The sequence below is a fragment of the Mustela lutreola genome, chromosome 2, assembly GCF_030435805.1.
Source record: "Mustela lutreola isolate mMusLut2 chromosome 2, mMusLut2.pri, whole genome shotgun sequence".
Taxonomy (NCBI): domain Eukaryota; kingdom Metazoa; phylum Chordata; class Mammalia; order Carnivora; family Mustelidae; genus Mustela; species Mustela lutreola.
The window spans coordinates 91,297,585-91,315,652 of NC_081291.1; the positions used below are offsets into that span (position 1 = coordinate 91,297,585).

The 18,068-nt window shown below is 36.1% G+C and overlaps 1 protein-coding gene across 11 annotated transcripts in view; it reads left to right on the forward strand.

Moving 5' to 3' along the window:
• Positions 1–18,068, forward strand: part of ANKRD28 (ankyrin repeat domain 28) — a 202,800-nt gene that overhangs the window by 120,471 nt on the left and 64,261 nt on the right. The gene's annotated exons all lie outside the window — the stretch shown is intronic.

Sequence of the window (18,068 nt, forward strand, 5' to 3'; positions counted from 1 at the left end):
CATTTCATATTTGGGAGTAGGAGCACTGAGAGAAGTTTTGAATGAAGATCTCATTCGGTAGCCTAAATAGAGGGGTGCCTGGGTAGCTTGGTCACTTACATGTCTTACTCTTGATTTAGGCTCAGTTCTGATCTCAGGATCATGAGATTGAACCCTGCATCAGGCATCGTTCTAGACATGGAACCTGTTTGAGCTTCTCTCTCTCCCTCTGCTTGTGCTCTCTTCTCTCTCTCTGGGGGAAAACAAACAAACAAAAAAAAAAAACAAAAAAAACCCACCTAAACAGAATTTTGTCATTTCATAAATATATAAAAATTTTAAAATCTGGGTTTTATAACAGATTGCGTGATCATATAGAATTAGATATAGCTGAATATTGACGCAGCTAGTACTTTTTTTTGTTGAACTGTTAGTTTCAGGGGTACAACATATACATTACTTAGTGCTCCCCAGCTGGTATTCTTCTGTTAGCTTCTTCATGAGTAACTTCATCATAGAAGCACTTTCTTGAAAGTATCTGTTCCTCTATGGATGCTAGCTCACTAGTTAGCAGCTTAAATTTACTAGAAATGAGAACTGAGGAGATATAAGAAAAAAATCGTATTTCCTCTTAATTGAGGCTTCTATTATAATAATATGAATTGATGGGATATAGGTTTATATATGCAGTTTTCTTTATAAACATTGTCTAAGAAACAGTTTCTTTTTTCTTTAAGACATAGCTATGTTAGAAACAGTACATTCTAGTTAGTTTAATGTCTTGGACTTTGGATAAGAACTCTACTTCATTTTTTATTTTAACACAGATTTCTGTTCATTTACTTCCATTTTAACAAAAATTTTATGACTTAAAGTAAAGGGTTCTTCTTCCAATTTTTAGTTTATAACCTAGGAGAAACTTCAGATGTTCCATTTGACTCACTACCTGGCTTTTAAAGTAAATTTTTGCATCAGGGATTTTGAACTACTTACAGAAGGTTGACTTCTTGATATTTGTAAGTACAGTAGTCAGATCAGCTTTATGAATATGGTAATATCAGATATCAGCTTTGAAATAAGCATTTGAAAGAATGCCTAATTTCTTTTAAATAATTCAAAGAGAAATAATATATAAAATTAACCACTATATATGTATAAATGCTTTTTCAACTTGTCTTGGAAAACTACTTTTAGTATTATATTGTGTTTTACCAGTTTCATGAGGTAATAGCTCATGTAGCTGTTTTTGGCTGGAAAAATAAAGTCACTAATTAATTTATAGTTTTCAGAATAAAACTAAGTTTTTGCATTGGTCTCATACTGTATTTTCCTTGCTCCAAATTTCTTTTGACTTCAATTTCTACTGCTCTCCCTTTTGCACATTCTACTCTAATGGCACTGGCTTACCATCTCTGGGTATTTGAAATGTTCCTTCTTTAGTCTCAAATTCTCTTTTATCAGGTAACTACATGACTTGTTCCTTTACTTGCCTTTTTAATGTCCTTCCTGAAATGTTACCTTTGGGATGAAGTTGTCCCTGATCACTGCCACCACTGCCACCATCCTTTTCCTCTCCATGTTATCTATTTTTTTCTAGTACTTATTATTATCTGATATCCTTCTAAAATTTTACTTAGTCATTTCCTATCATTCTCTCCTTACTAGAATGTAAACTCCCATGGTGGGGTAGGGAGGGGAGGGGCAAAAGGAGAGGGAGAGAGAGAATCTTAAGCAGGCTCCTCACCCAGCACAAGGGGTGGGTGGGTTGCGGGGCCAGGACACTCCATCTCATGACCCTGAGGTCATGACCTGAGCCCAAATCAAGAGTCAGATGCTTAACTGACAGAGCCACTCAGACTCCCCAGTAATACAAGTTTAGGCTTTACATTTTGATCTCAGTTTCTTAAGTCTTTAGTTGAAGTGAGAATGGGAGAGGTGGAAATGTGGGAATGTGGGGTTGCAGGGTTCAGGTAGGTGAAAAGGAAAGAAAACAAATGATTTGTTTTTCTTCAGACTGCCACCTAGGCTCTAAGAAAAAATAAATAAATAAAAACTTACTTGGATCTGGAATGAAATCTAAGGCCAAGTATCTACTAAACCAGAACCTTCATTTTCAACTTACAGATGAAAAATCAATAAATATGTCCATATGTTGCCATGAGAGGCCCTGCAGATAGTGTCCAGACAGATTTAGGTGCAAATCTTGGTCCCACCTAGTAGCACCTCTGTGATCTTTGGGAAGTTATTTAATCTCTCAGGCTCAACTTCCTTTTCCAAAAAGTGGAAATAATACAGATTTTATAGGTTTAAAGCAAATGAGATGTTGCAGTTAAGATACCTAGAAAAGCCGCTGGTACATCATAGATACTCAAAATTTGGTTATTAATATTTTTTTTTTTTTTTTAGCAGCCCTTCTTTCTTTACTCAACTTTATTTGGTCCTGCCAAATAAGTAAATTCCTGGTGTCAGGAATTACCTTTTTTTTTTTTTTTTTTTTTTTTTTTTTTTTTTTTTTTTTTTAGTGATTTTTAGATATAGTCTCTTAAAAATTCTCTCCTCCCCATTGTGAAATCCAGTCACAGTCTGAAATGATAAACTGGAAAGAGTTATTTAACTGTGAGGGAAGTACGGATGAGAGTTTATTTCCACAGTCCAGAGAGACAATGAAACAAAATAGACTCTGTATAGAATATTCTTACTCAACAAATTCTAGAATTTAAAAAAGGCCTTTAAAACTATAGGTAAGTACGTAAGTGTCTTACTGAACTCAGCCCCAGTAGCTCAGCAAATAATGAGTGAAAAGGCTCTTATAATTTGTAGAAGATAGAGCTCTAACAAGTCAAAAGATTAGGAAGTAATTAGAAATGTGTTTCTAACTTTTAAAGTTCGTGCTGTATAGACTGACTGTCATGACCTTCTATAAAAATATCTTTTTAGGGGCGCCTGGGTGGCTCAGTGGGTTAAGCCGCTGCCTTCGGCTCAGGTCATGATCTCAGGGTCCTGGGATCGAGTCCCGCATCGGGCTCTCTGCTCAGCAGGGAGCCTGCTTCCTTCTCTCTCTCTCTGCCTGCCTCTCAGTGTACTTGTAATTTCTTTCTGTCAAATAAATAAATAAAATCTTTAAAAAAAAAAATACCTTTTTACAGGGGCGCCTAGGTGGCTCAGCAGGTTAAAGCCTCTGCCTTCGGCTCAGGTCATGATACCAGGGTCCTGGGATCGAGCCCCACATCGGGCTCTCTGCTCAGCAGGGAGCCTGCTTCCTCCTCTCTCTGCCTGCCTCTCTGCTTACCGTGATCTCTGTCTGTCAAATAAATAAATAAAATCTTAAAAAATATATACTTTTTTACATAGTTGAAGACTGAAATCTGAGTCAGAAGAAATTTTAGTTTGATGGGTTTTAACATTTGCCATAATTTTATGTATTTGAAGGTTCATGCTAATATGTATAAAATTAATAACTTTTAAAATAATTATTCTTTCATGTTATATCAATTTAAAATTCCCATTAACTCTTTGACAGTTGATTAGAATAGTTTTATGGAGGATGTAGTAGATAACTTAGAAATCAAAATGTGTAAGCTAGCTACTGAATTCTAAGTATTCATTAGATATTCATTAAATAAATATTCATTAAATAAAAACCTAATTATATTCAAAGAATTTTCAGATAGTAAATAAATAAGACATTGGGCTTAAAGTACACATGAGAGCAAGTGGATTTAGCAGGTGTTTACAGAATATTCCATCCAAAAGCATCAGAATATACATTCTTCTCAAGCATATGTGGAAGATTCTCCAGGATCATGTTAGGCCACAAAACAGCCTTTCATAATTAAGACTGAAATTCCATCTAGCATTTTTTCAACCATAGTGATCTGAAACTAGAAATCAAAAGAATGAAGCTGAAAATTCACAAATATGTGGGGGGTTAAACATTTCTGAACAACCAGTAGGTCAAAAAAGAAAGAGCAAAAAATATCTTGAGACCAATGAAAATGAAAGTACAGCATACTTAAAACATAATGGGATATGGCAAAAGCAATTCTATGAGAGAAGTTCATAGCAATAAATGCCTGCATTAATAGAAAAAAGAAAGAACTCAGCCTGGCTTTTCACCTCAAGGAATAAGAAAAAAACAAGCCCAAAGTTACTGGAAAGAAGAGAATAACAAAGATCAGAGTAGAAATAAGTGAACAATTTTTTTCCTATATAATGTTTTTTTTTAAATTAACATATAATGTATTATTTGTTCCAGAGGTACAGGTCTGTGATTCATCAGTCTTACACAATTCACAATGTTCACCATAGCACATAACCCTCACCAATGTCCATCACCCAGCCACCCAATCCCTCTTACCCTTCTCCCCTCCAACAACCCTCAGTTTCTTTCCTGAGATTAGGAGTCTCTTAATCTCGTTTCATTTTTCCCTCCCTTCCCCTTTGTCTTATTTCTCAGATTCCTCATATCAGTGATCCTCTGTCTTATTTCTCAGATTCTTCATATCAATGAGATCATGTGATAATTGTCTTTCTCTGATTGACTTACTTCACATAGCATAATACCCTCTAGTTCCATCATCATTGCAAATGGCAAGATTTCATTTTTTTCTCTGATGGCTGCATAATAGTCCATTGTATTTATGTATGGATGGATAGATAGGTAGATAGATAGATAATAGATATATAGACCACATCTTCTTTATCCATTCATCTGTCAGTGGACATCTAGGCTCTTCCCATAGTTTGGCTATTGTGGACATTGCTGCTATAAACATTGGAGTGCAGGTACCCCTTCAGGTCACTGCATTTGTGTCTTTGGGGCAAAAACCATAGTACAGTTGTTGGGTCATAGGGTAACTCTGTTTTCAACTTTTTGAGGAATCTCCATACTGTTTTCCAGAGTGGCTGTATCAGCTTGCATTCCCACCAGCAGTGTAGGGGAGGGCTCCCCTTTCTCTGTATCCTTGCTAGCACCTGTCGTTTCCTGACTTGTTCATTTTAGCCATTCTGACTGGTGTGAGGTGGTATCTCACTAGGGTTTTGATTTGTATTTCCCTGATGCTGAGTGATGTTGAGCTTTTTATGTGTCTCTTGTCCATTTGGATGTCTCCTTTGTAGAAATGTCTGTTCATATCTTCTGCCCATTTCTTGATTGGATTATTTGTTCTTTGGGTGTTGAGTTTGATAAGTTCTTTATAGATTTTGGATATTAGCCCTTTATCTGATATGTCATTTGCAAATATCTTCTCCCATTCTGTCAAATGTCTTCGGTTTTGTTGACCGTTTCCTTTGCTGAGCAGAATCTTTTAATCTTGATGAAGTCCCAGTAGTTCATTTTTGCCTTTGTTTCCCTTGCCTTTGGAGACATGTCTAGCAAGAAGTTGCTGTGGCTGAGGTCACAGAGGTTGGTGCCTGTGTTCTCCTCAAGGATTTTGATGGATTCCTGTCTCATATTGAGGTCTTTCATCCACTTTGAGTCTATTTTTATGTGTGGTGTAAGGAAATGGTCCAGTTTCATTCTTCTGCATGTGGCTGTCCAATTTTCCCAACACCATTTGTTGAAGAGGAGACGGTCTTTTTTCCACTGGACAGTTCTTTCTACTCTGTCGAAGATTAGTTGACTGTAGAGTTGAGAGTCCCATTTCTGGGTTCTCTATTCTTTTCCATTGATTTGTGCGTCTGTTTTTGTGCCAGTGCCATACTGTCTTGATGATTAGAGCTTGAAGTCTGGAATTGTAATACCATTAGCTTTGGTTTTCTTTTTCAATGTTCCTCTGGCTATTTGGGGTCTTTTCTGGTTCCATACAAATTTTAGTATTATTTGTTTCATTCTGTGAAAAAAATTGATGGTATTTTGATATGGATTGCATTAAATGTGTGGATTGCTCTAGGTAGCATAGACATTTTCACAGTATCTGTTCTTCTAGTTCATGAACATGAAAAATTTTTTCATTTCTTTGTGTCTTCCTCAATTTCCTTCATGAGTATCCTATAGTTTTCTGAGGAAATAAGTGAAATTTTTGAAACAAAAGAAAAATCAGTGAAACTAAGAGCTTATTTAAAAACAAAAATAAACAAGGGGTGCCTGTGTGGCTCAGTGGGTTAAGCCTTTGCCCTCCGCTCGGGTCATGATCTCAGGGTCCAGGGATCAAGGCCCGCGTCAGGCTCTCTGCTCAGCAGGGAGCCTGCTTCCCCTCTCTCTCTGCCTATTTGTGATTGCTCACTCTCTCTGTCAGATAGATAAATAAAATCTTTAAAAAATATAAAGATAAAAAAAATCTTTAAAAAAACAGACAAACCTTTAACTAGACTTACCAAGAAAAAGGAGAGTACTCAAGTTAAATAAGATCAGGAGACATTCCAGCTGATACCATAGAAATATAAAATATTTTAAGAGACAATGAATAGTTATATACCAACAAATTGGACAGTCAAGGAAAATGGATAAATTTGTAGAAGCCTGCAAACTACCAAGATTGCATCATGAATAGGAAATCTGAACAGACCGATTACTAGTAAGGTGATAGAGTCTGTAATTAAAAACCTCCCAACAAAGACAAGTTAGGACAGATGTCTTCACTGGTTAATTCTACCAAATTTTAAAGAGGAAAGAACACTTCCAAACTTTTTTTTTATGAGGCAAATATTGTCCAGATAACAAAACCAGACAAGAATACTGTAAGAAATGAAAATTATAGGTCAGTATTCTGGATGAACAGAGATGCAGAAATCCTCAACACAGTATTAGCAAACCAAATTCAACAGTACATTAAAAGGATTATATACCATTTTCAAGTGGTATTTACTGCAGGGATGCAGGAATGGTTCAACATCTGTGAATCAGTGAGATGTACCAATTTACAAAATAAAGGCTAAAAATTATATGGTCATCTCAGATGCAGAAAAAACATTTGACAAAATTCAACATCCATTCACGATAAAAACACTTAATAAACTGCACATAGAGGGAACATACCTCAATAGAATAATGCCATATATGACAAGTCCACAGCTATCACCATACTCAGTGGTGAAGAGCTGAAAACTTTTCCGCTAAAATCAGGAGCAAGATGTAGATACCATTCTCATCGCTTTTACTCTAGCCAGCAATTTGGCAAGAAAAAGAAATTAAAGGCAATCCAAATTGAAAAGAAGTGAAACTGTCTCTACTTCTAGATGATATAATATTACATACAGAAACTGTAGTCTTCACCAAAAAACTCTTAGAACTAATAAATAAATTGAGTAAAGTTTCAGGATACAGAATTGATATACATAAGTGTGTTGCATTTCTTTCTATACATTGATAATGCACTATCCGAAAGAGAAATTAAGAAAATCCTATTTATAGTTGCATCAGAAAAGGTAAAATAGCTAGCAACAGATGTAGTTAAGCAGGTAAAAGGTCTGTACACTGAAAACTTGTAAGACATAATGAAAGAAATTGAAGAAGATAAAAATAAATGGGAAGATACTCCATGCTCATGGATTGGAAGAATTGATATTGTTAAATGTCTGTACTACCCAAAGTAGTCTACAGATTCAGTGCAGTCCTTATCAAAATTCCAATGGCATTTTAACAGAAGTAGAAAAAACAGTCCTGAAATTTGTATGGGACCACAAAGACCCCAAACAATCCAAACAGTCTTGAAAAAGAACAAGGCTAGAAACAGCAGATTTCAAACTAAATCACAAAGCTGTAATAATCACACCAGCATAGTATTGATATAAAAATAGACACATTAGTGGAACAAAAAGAGACCCCAGAAATAAACCTATGTATATATGTTCATTTGTGATGAAGCCAAAAATATGCAATGGGTTAAGGACATTCTCTTTCATCATTGGTGTTGGGAACACTGAACAGTCACATGTGGAAAATGAAACCACACCAGTCTTACACCATACACAAAAATCAACTCGGAATGGATTAAAGACTTGAATGTAAGACCTGAAACCAGGGGCGCCTGGATAGCTCAGTCGGTTAAGCAGCTACCTTCAGCTCAGGTTATGATCACAGGGTCTTGGGATTGAGCCCCGCATCAGACTTCCTGCTCCATGGGAAGCCTGCTCTCCCTCTCCCACTTCCCCTGCTTGTGCTCCCTCTCTTGCTATGTCTCTGTCAAATAAGTAAAGAAATAAAAAAATAAAAGACCTGAAACCATAAAATTTCTAGAAGAAAACAAAAGGGATAAGTTCCTTAATATCAGTCTTTACAGTGATTTCTTTTTTTCTTTTGCCATTTTTCTCTTTTTCCTTTCTCTTTCTTTTTCTTTTTCTTTTTTTCTTTTCTTTTCTTTTTTTTTTTTGCATTTGACAACAGAAGCAGAAATAATAAGCAGGACTACATTGAACTAAAAGGCTTCTTCAGTACAGCAAAGGAAACTAACAAAATGAAAGAGCAACCTACAGAATGGGAGAAAATATATGCAAATCATATAGCTGATAAGAGATTGATATCCAAAATATAGAAAACTCATACAAATCAATAACAAACAATCTAATTAAAACTTGGGCAAAGGAACTGAAGAGACATTTTTTCAAAGGAGACATACATATGGCCAACAGGTATACAAAGATGCTCAGGATCACCATTCATCAGGGAAATGCAAAGCAAAACCACAATGAAATACCATCTCACCCTTGGTAGAATGGTTTTTATGAAAAATACAAGGATAAAAAGTACTAGAGAGTATGTGAAGAAAAGGGAACCCTTGTATACTGTTGGAAAGAATGTAAATTGGTATAGCTACCAATGGATAAAGTTCCTCAGAAAATTAAAAACAGAACTACCGTGGAATCCAGCAACTCTAATTCTGACTTTGTATCCAAAGGAGATGAAATCACTTCCTCAAAGAGATATCTGCACTCCCATATTAGTGGTAGCATTATTCACAGTAGCCAAGGCATGGAAACAACCTAAGTGTCTGTCAATGAATGGAAAAAGAAGTTTTATTTTATTTATATATATATATATATATGTGTGTGTGTGTGTGTGTGTGTGTGTGTGTGTGTGTGTGTGTGTGTGTATGCGTGCACATCCACACACATATATACGTATAATGGAATATTATTCAGCCATAAAAACAATATCTTGTCAGTCTGGACCTCGAGAACACTATGCTGAGTGAAATAAGTTAGGAAAAGATAAGTAATCCATGATCTCACATTTATGGTGGAATCTAAAAAAAACCTGAACTCCTAAAAACAAAAGAGGTTAGTGGTTGCCAGGAGTGGGGGAAATGCGTAAAGGCAATCAAAAGGTACAGACTTCTAGTTTATAAGATAAGGAAATTCTGGGGATGTAATGTGCAGCATGGTAGCTATAGTAAACAATATTGTGTATTTGAAAGTTACTAGGAGAGTAGATCATCAAAGTTCTTCTCACACAAAAAAATTTTAACTCTGTGAGGTGTTGGATATTAACTAAACATAACTTTTCATAATATATACGCATCGAATCATGTGCCTTTTAAACTAATAGTGTTATGTCAATTATATCTCAAACTGTAAGAAAAAGAATAAATATTACTCAGAACAGTAGTCTTCTTGCAGTGTACTTGAAGTTTACAAAAGTAGACTTTAAGTTTGGGTAGTGGTGCTTCAAGGGCTGTCCTTAAATTTGGTGTAAATGCTGTGGTTGTTGAGGCCCAGGTTTGAGACTTATTGCAAATTCTGCCTCCACCACCAACCTTATAATCATATTGAATGAATTTTTAAATAAGTTTGGTTGGAAATTAGAATTTCATCTAGGTTTTTGATCTGATCGAGTCTCTAGATCGAGAAGAGAATGAAATACATTGAGAGGAAAGTAGGCAACAAAATTAGGCTAATTTGTTTGTGCTATCAGCAAAAATTGGTGGTGTAGAAAGTTCAGGATAGATTGCTCCTGCCTTTTATATTAATTATTAGTGACATTTTACAATAGTAATTAGGTTAACCTTAACTGCTATCATCTTAAGAAAATTAAGCAATATGAAATAATCTCCATTGAGCTCTTGCATTATACCAAAGTCATGATATGCTTCAAAAAAAAAAAAAAAAAACGCAATAAATATTCTAGTTTTGTATTATAAAAACTATTTTGGTATCAGTGGCAAGGTTATTTGTTGCTACAGTATTTCTCTAAAATGAAAAACGAAGAAGATAAAAAGGTTGATACCAGCCTATAGAGCCATGTTCTTCCATGTTCACATTTCAGATTTTTATTGTTGATGAGAAATTAGGAAACCGTGTTCCCTAATTTGTTCCAGTCTGTGTTTTCATTCTTAAAAATTATGATTTCACATTATATTTTGTAATCAGAATTCTCACTGTTTTCACACATACCCTAATCCTAATTCATAGCTTCTCTAGCTCCAAGTTTTTTATTTTTATTTATCTCTTGGTTGAATAGACATCATCATCCTCAAGTTTTTGGAGGGTTAGGTTTTTTTTCTTTTAATGTTTAGTAAGACCTCATGGATGTCATAGTCTTATGTATTTGAGACTTGCCTTTTTTATTTAAATGAAGGGTAGATTGATTACTCTTAAAATTCTTGATTCATGCTCTTTCCTCACAACTTAATAGATGTGAGGAATTCTTCTAGCATTGAGTGGAAGTCTTGGATCAGGCTTTTCTCTCCTCACCATTTCCGTCCCCTATACCACCTTCTACCACCATGGTCACTTTTTTTCTGCCTGGATGCCTGTAGGATTCAATTCTTTATCCTTAAAATTCACTACTAACTTAGGCTAAATTTATTGATTATTCTTGCTGGGACATAATGTGAGTGTGCATTTTTAGTTCTGAAATTTAGATTTTTATTTCATGTATATTTTCTGTTAAGCCTTTGAATATTTTATTTCCATGTTTTTCTGTCTGTATCAGGCACTATTCTAGGTGCTGCAGGTAAAACAACGAATAAAACAGATGCAGGTTCCTGCCTTAGTGGAGTTTATGTTTTGGTGGGGGAGATAGTAACAAGTTAATATACATAGTTTATCTTGTGATAATTGCTGTGGGAACATTAAAGGAATAAATGTTGGGTGGGGGTCAGTTGCGGTTTTATGTTAGATTATCAGGAAAGGGTTCAGTGATACATGACATTTGAGCAGATAACTGAAGCAAGCCTTGCAAACTGAGAGAATAACAAACACCATGAGATGGTAGTATGTTTGGAGGCAAGTGAAAAGAACAGTAGGAGATGAAGTAGAGGAGGTAGCAAGGTTGCAAATCATGTGTGGCCTTGTAGGCTTTGACAAAGACTTGTCTTGGCCCTTAAAATGATGTGGAAGACCAAAGGTGAGTTTTGAGTGGAGTGACATGGTCTGACTTGGGTTTTTAAAGATTCACGCTGGCTGTGGTTCAAATTCTTAGCTGTGTTCTAAATTGTGTTTATTTTGTTTTTGTTACTTCTGGGCTTTTATCTGTAATTGTTTTCTTTTTCTTTTTTTCTTTCCTATCTCTGCTAGCTCTCATCTCTTTGCCTTGTCTGTCCTGCCTCTGTCTTGGAACCCTTTGAGAGCTCTCTTCAGCACTTAACTCTCTCTGAATTTGTGTATAAAGAGTAGTTTGCAAGTTCATCCTCTCCTTTCCTGGGGTAATTTCTCTCAGATACACCTATTAATTGTATTTTACTCAGTTTACTCTGCTCCCATATATTTTTTCTGTTATGCCGAATCCTTCCAGAATAGTTATTTGCTAATGAATAGAGTAGGGAGGGGCTAAAAAGTGAGCGTCAGTTAGGTTTGTCTGTTCCAGTAGCTCTCAAACTAAATGGGCTTTCTCTCAGTCTACAAGAGGTGTTTTTTTTGTTTTGTTTTGTTTTTTAAGTTCTTTGTGTACTATATGTTGTTGGAGTCATGTGGCAGCTCTTTAGATCACAGTCTTAGTAATGATCTGCTGGTGTTTGGCCCTTTCCCTCTATCTTCAGCTGGGTCAAAAACAGTAAAGATTCCTCAGTGGTTCTTCCTTATCAAGATTTGGGTAGACAATTACTTTTATTGAAGAACTTCTGTTTTAAAGACTGAATTTTCTGGCTACATAAGTATAGATACTTTCAGGGAGCTATTCATTTAATGTTTGTATTTAAAAATCATAGGTTTTAGCAGTATCTCAGACTGTTGCAACATGTGGTTAAGTGGTTAAATGGCTTTGGCTTTGTAGTTTAAGGCATTAGTCAAAAATTCATCTGATCAGTTTATTATAGAAAATAATAGACTGTTAATAAGGAAATATGAATGTTATGTATTAGGAATTAAATCTTAAGTATGTGACCCTTGAAAGCCTGCAGTGCTGGTATATTGGTTTGCTAGGGCAGCCATAACAAAGTATCACAACTTGAGTGACTATAACAACAGGAATTTATTTTTTCACAATTTGGAGGTTGGAAGTGTGAGATCAAGGTGTTGCCGCATCAGCTCCTGAGGGCTGTTAGGGAAGGATCTGTTCTAGGCCTCTCTCCTTGCCTTATAGAGACTGCATTCTTTTTGTGTTTTATCTGTACTTGTCTGTGTCCAAATTTCTTATGCTTACAAGGATATCAGTCATATTGGATTAAGGTCCACCTTAATTACCTCCTTTTAACTTAATTACCTCTGTAAAGACCCAATTTCCAAGTAAGATAGCATTCTGAGTTTTTAGAGTTAGGATTGGGGAAGGGTGGTGGGGGACACTCTTCAACCCACTATATCTGGGGTCCATAACACTATCTTAAATGATACAGTGCAGCAGCTGTTACCCCCCGGCATTGCAGGTGGAAAAGTGGAAATGTAGTTGCTTTTTTGCTTATTCCACTCCGACCTGAAAACAAAATCTGAAGCTTTTGCCTTTTTTTTTTTTTTTAAAGATATTATTTGTTTATTTGACAAAGAGATAGAGAGAGAGAGGGAACGCAAGCAGGGGGAGTGGAAGAAAGAGAAGCAGGCTTCCCACAGAGCAGGGAGCCTAATGTGGCGCTCTATCCCAGGACCCTGGGGTTATGACCTGAGCCGAAGGCAGACGCCCAACGACTGAGCCACCCAGGCGCCCTTTGCCATTACTTTTGGTAGACAGCCAAAGGAAAGCATTATTTCCAGTTTGAGAAGAGTATTCAAAGTATTTGGCTCCTAGCCCAGCTCACTGGACATAGACTGTCTCCTCCAAGGTTTAGAAGTAGAGAACTAGGGGCACCTGGGTGGTTCAGTGGGTTAAGCCTCTGTCTTCGCCTCAGGTCATGATCTCGGGGTTCTGGGATCGAGCCCTGCATGGGGCTCTTTGCTCAGCAGGAAGCCTGTTTCTCCTCTCTCTCTGCCTGCTGCTCTGCCTACTTGTGATCTCTCTGTCATATAAATAAATAAAATCTTAATATTAAAAAAGAGAACTATTCTTTGCAAGGAGAAGTTTTAGAAAATTATTAGTGGGACTAATAATTATTATAAACACCTGTGGAAGTAGAAATAGCTTTAATAGTATCTAGTATCAAGTACTTAGCCTAGATCAGAGGTCAAAAGACATTTTATGTAAAGGGCCAGACAAACATCTGGCAACTACTTAATTCTCCTTCTGTAATGTAAAAGCTATATAGTTAACACTTTCAGTGAATAGGTGTGCCGTATTACACTAAAACTTTATTTACAAAATAGGTGGCTGGCAGTCTGCGGACTGTGATTGAAGACACCTTGGTATAGATTATAAAAGTTGCTACCTTATCTACTTAATTTTAAGGAAGGGCAGGGTATTTAATAAGTATGAAATAATTTATTCTGGGTCCCTATTTCAAAATAGGATAGAACGTTATAATAGGAAATGGATCATAGAGATCACTTAGCACAACCTTATTTTACTGATAACTTAGTTTCAAAACTCGAAGAATTGGCAGATCTTATTCATTGTTTAGATTAAGAAAAAAACAGATGAGTTGAGACCTAGAGTTAAATGAGATGCTCCTGATTTCAATTCCTGACTTGTGGAACCCACTTTGCAGAAACAGGAGTTCCCTATGTTGTTTCAACCTGGGGTCCATCCTCCCTCACCCTCCGCCGTCACTACCAATATACACAGAAGGCAGAGGAGGCAGAGATTATGATTAACAACATGAAGGTCTAGGCTCTGGGGAACAGCCCCAGGTCACACGACATGTTGTTACAGAGCCATTATTAGATCATAGGTCCTGCCTCTGGGCTCCTTCCTCTAATGCCTGAGTATGTCCTCACAAGTCCAGACTTCTCTTCAGCTGCATTGTTGTCTAGAGCTCAGAATAGACTGATGTAAGTAAATCAGATTATTTATTTATTTATTTATTTGAGAGAGGGAGAGAACACAGGAGAAAGAGTTGTAAGCAGACTCTGCCTTGAGCATGGAGCTGGACGTGGGGCTTGATCTCACAACCCTGAGATCACTACCTGAGCTGAAACCAGGAGTCAGATGCTTAACTGACTGTGCCACCTGGATGCCCCAGATTTTTTATCTTCAGATGAACTAGACATTGACCCAATTCTGGAAAATCTTAATTTTTTTCTTTCAAAAACTGTCAGTACATTTTTATATGTATGAATTATTAAGTGAAAAGACTGGGTGAGAGGAAATTGGTTATCTGAATTTTTCTATATAATCTAATGGTGGTATCAAATGGATACAACCTGTTTGGGTTACCCTACAGTTTTTGTTTTTGTTTTTTAAAGATTTTATTTATTTATTTGACAGAGATCACAAGCAAGCAGAGAGGCAGGCAGAGAGAGAGAGGGAAGCAGGTTGCCTGCTGAGCAGAGAGCCTGATGTGGGGCTCCATCCCAGGACCCTGTGATCATGACCCGAGCGGAAGGCAGAGGCTTTAACCCACTGAGCCACCCAGGCGCCCCTACCCTACAGTTTTTTGCTTGCTTTTTTTTTCTTTTTGCTTTTAACATTACAGAAATCTAATCACATCTCTACTCTGGAAGATGATTCTAAATTCAGATACTTGATGTGGCATACGTCCTGGCTGCTTATTTATCATCTTAAGGGAGAGCTCATGGATTTCCCTTATATGTGAATTTTGTGGGGCGGGGGGGAATGGAAGACTGGTAAAGAAAGTATTTGATACACAATTGGGCATAACTACCTTGGATTTAATGAGATGTGCTCCTAGCACTTGGGAGGTTTTCTGGAAATGTTGGTTTGCAGTAGTTATCAGTTATCATCTTTAAATTGCTATCTTTACTGTCTTCAGTTTCTTAACAGTGCTTCCTCTTATCTGAGGGTCTCCCAGTAATCTAACTTCAACATTTGGGATGGGGCTGCTATTTTATATGCTCTTCATTTTTAATGACTAGGAAATAGTAAAGTAATTAATCTTTCCTTGGTGACTCAAGATTATCCTTATAAACTACAAACATTATACTCTGCCATGTTCAGAGTATGTGATGTTTCCACCAGAGCTGTTACATTTGATTATCAAAGACTTTTATGTTTTGAGTCAGTATGATTTTTTTTTTCCCCTTTCTCCATCTTCATTGTTAGCCTTTGTGGCTGGTTTTCAGCTTTTAGACTGAGAAACTTTACTCTGGAAGTATTTTTCATTACTGGAATGACTTTGTAGCTTGTGTTTATGAATATTTGGTTAATTTTGGAGCTGTCTGTGTAGAACAAAAGCCTGGTTACCTTCAGAATTCACATGAGATGAGCTCTAGGAACCTGGACATCTGAAGTGAGCCATCATGTTTGTTTTTCTTACTCCATTTTTCATTTTACAGATAGTTGCCACTTTGTAATGTATATTGCTATGCCATATTTGTTTGTTAATATGTAAAGTGTATACTAATTAGTGGATGTGTGCAGGGGAGATATTTGTTCTTTTGGTGTCCTTAGAAATAGTTAACCATTTCTTGTATACTTGACCTTTAATCTACAAGGAATTAAAACATTTGATTAGTGCTATTAAAAGAAACACATGACTTAACAAAATGAGTGCCTTCTGGAAAGATTATGATCAGAGGTCTAGAATGCTATGGTGCTGATCTTCCTGGGGATAAGTGTTTTTAGAATTTAAAAAGGACAAGTCACATTTTTTGGTCACATCATCTGTTATATTAGTACCAACTAGTAGTATTTTGTATCCTCAGTAAACCATTAGTAGATTCTTTGTTGTAGTCACTTAGGTTTTTTGATAAATTAACTTTGAATTTGTTACTAAAGTTGTTATGAAAAGTGAAGACTAATTAATTAATTATCATAACTTAAAATGGAAGAATGAAACCAGCAGTGTCTTTTACTTTGGGCTGCTAAGTGGGCATCAAAATTAGATTTTCTTTCTTTAACTGTGTATCTTATAACCCATGTTCAAAAGAAAGAACTATCTTTACCCTCTACCTAGTTACTTCCTAATTTTTTTCTTTGCACTTGAAGCCAAATTCTTGGAATTTTTTTATGGCCTCTCTTTTATTCCTTCTCAAATACATTTTTCTCTTCTTTCTTTTTTTTTTAATAAATAGTATTTCAGTTTTATTCTAAAATTTTGAAATTTATATAAAGTTATGTGGTATACAGTAAAGTTGCCTTTCTACCTCAGTCCCCTATCACCCAGTTCTCATTGTACCTCACTACCTATACAAATGCATAGGCAGCCACTGTTATTAATGTCTTAGTGTTCCTTCACGCTTTCCTTATGTATATAAAGTAAATATGAGTATAGATATTTATACTTACGTATTCTATTTTCTACATAAAATTAAAGAACATTACTCATCCAGTTCTCACTGTTTTGTTCACTTTTTATTTCTCAGCTCTTTATGAGTACATGGAGATTCTTCCCATTTTTTGTGATAGCCACATTCAATTTCCTTGTTAATTAATGCCTAGAATCAGACTTAATGATCCTTCCCATTTGCTGAAGACCCATTATCAGGCCTCATTCTTTTCTACCCTTGTCTTTCCAGAGTACCTATCTTTTCTGAGCGAGTCACTACCTTTCAGGCCTTAATGCCAGGATTTGCCCTTTTACTATGCACATAACAGAAAATTGTAGAAAGAGGTACAAGGATTATGGAGAATCTTTGAAGTTCCAACCAGATAAATGGGAGAATGAAAGAGCCAGAGCCTAGCTTCTATATTACCCCTTTACCATCTCTGCAGACTCCAACCTTTTAACCTATGTGCATTTTAAATGTTTGCAATATCTACATTCTGCCTTTTATCCAGAACAAATGCTGACTTCGTTGTGGTCTCACAGTCTATGTTTTAACCATCTTGGTCTCCTAAAAGCATAGCAGATAGTTGTTCACATTTATTACATAAATATACCATTCGCTCTAGCTGTTTCTTTATTCTGCTGAGTCCCTTTCTTCTAAAGCCTAGTTGAGCAGTCGCGAAAGCTATCATATTGGTTCTTAATTCTTCCAGTGTCCTCACTTGTCTCTACTCAGGAGTTCAGTTACTCTCAGAATTTCAACTGTTTCATTTGTGAATGATTTTATACACTTGTATTTCATTTCTTTTTTTCTCTTATTTTCAGGACTTTTAAATCTATTTTTAACATCTGTATCTAATGCATCTAATGAATTTGTGTTTATTATGTCAAACTTTAGTTACAAGGCATTAGAGGATCTGCTCTATAGATGAAGAAACTTTTGTTCAGAGGGATCACACAACTAGTTAGGAACCCATAGGTAGTAATTAGAGCTATGACTCAGAGTCACTGCATTTGATTATTCCCTGGAACCTCACTCTCAAAACATGGAATGCAAACATTAGGACATCTGAATTCTAGCCTTGATTCTACTGTACTGGACTTTGATGTTAAACTATTCTCTGTACCTGTGTTTTGTTATCTAGAAAATGAGGAGGTAGATTTCTAAAGCCCTTTCTTACTTGCTAGCTGTGATCCTGGATATAAATCTAAGGTTGCTTACAGTGTAGGACCTGTCACCAGTTTCTCTATACTTTTAAGAGCCAGGGCTATTTCTGTCTAGTTCGATATATACCTGTCCTATAGTTTGCTTGCTCCTTCTGTTTGGGGTATAGGTACCAAATCAGTGGATTTTATATAAGCAATAGATTCCACCTCCCCACCCCAATTACATAATACATTTTTTTGTCTTACGAAGTGCATTTATATTCTGTAAAGGATAATTTTTGTCTATTGACTCAATGA